The sequence below is a fragment of the Apium graveolens genome, chromosome 3 (assembly GCF_009905375.1).
Source record: "Apium graveolens cultivar Ventura chromosome 3, ASM990537v1, whole genome shotgun sequence".
NCBI classification, from domain to species: Eukaryota; Viridiplantae; Streptophyta; class Magnoliopsida; order Apiales; family Apiaceae; genus Apium; species Apium graveolens.
Genome location: NC_133649.1, coordinates 173,594,316 through 173,595,470, shown reverse-complemented (window position 1 = coordinate 173,595,470; position 1,155 = coordinate 173,594,316). Strand labels below are relative to the sequence as shown.

The following is a 1,155-nucleotide window of genomic DNA, read 5'->3' as shown; positions in this document are numbered from 1 at the left end:
TCTTTCGGAGGTGCTGCGACTGAAGACCCCAACATGCACATAAGGAATTTTGTCGAGATCTGCAGTACTTTCAAATATAATGGTGTGACTGATGAGGCTATCAAGCTGAGGCTTTTCCCATTCTCTCTGAGGGATAAAGCTAAGGACTGGTTACATTTTGAACCAGCTGGGTCTATCACTACTTGGTAAGATCTTGCCCAAAAGTTTCTGGTTAAGTTTTATCCAATGGCTAATACTGCGGCTATGAGGAGTGCTCTTACTGAGTTTGCGCAGCAACCTACAGAATCTATGTGCGAAGCTTGGGAGCGCTACGAAGAGATGTTAAGAAAGTGTCCACATCATGGAATGCCTGATTGGATGGTGATCACTAGTTTCTATAATGGTTTGGGGGCCCAATCTCGGGCCATGCTCGATGCAGCAGCTGGAGGTGCCTTGTGGGCCAAAAGCTATACCGAGGCTTATAATCTTATTGAGACTATGGCTGCAAATGAACATCAAAACCCAACTTAAAGGATGATGCCTGGGAAGATAGCAGGTATTCTAGAAGTCGATGCAGCTACAGCTATTGCAGCGCAGCGCCAAGTGTTGTCTATGAAGGTCAATTCTCTAGCCACCTATGGGGTCAATCAGATAGCTATGGTCTATGAGCTTTGTACAGGTTCTCATGCTACAGACCAGTGTTCTCTTATTAATGAATCTGTGCAGTATGTGAACAATTATCAGCGATAGCAGCAGCCTATGCCAGCTACGTATCATCCTAACAACAGAAATCATCCAAATTTCAGCTGGAGTAATAATTAGAATGCTATGTAGCAACCATATCAGCAAGGCATAAGTAAATAGTTCAATCCACCTGGATTCCAGCAACCACAACATTATGCTCAAAGGAAATCATATCCTCAACAAGGAGGTGCAGCTCCACCCTCTAGTGTTGATTTTGAGGAACTTAAGCTTTTGTGCAAGAGTCAGGCGGTTTCTATCAAGACCTTGGAAAATCAAATCGGTCAAATAGCCAATACAGTGCTCAATCATCAACCTGGCACACTTCCCAGTGATACTGAAGTGCTTGGCAGGAAGGAAGCTAAAGAGCAAGTCAAGGCTATTACCTTAAGGTCTAGAAAAGTTGCTGATGCTGAAAAAGCAAAAGAAGGAGAA

General features: G+C 43.7%; 1 non-coding gene across 1 annotated transcript; it reads right to left on the bottom strand.

Moving 5' to 3' along the window:
• Positions 1-240: 240 nt before the first annotated feature.
• LOC141715784 (small nucleolar RNA R71) lies at positions 241-347 on the bottom strand. Its single transcript, XR_012572534.1, has one exon. It is a non-coding gene; the product is annotated as a small nucleolar RNA R71 (small nucleolar RNA).
• Positions 348-1,155: the final 808 nt, after the last annotated feature.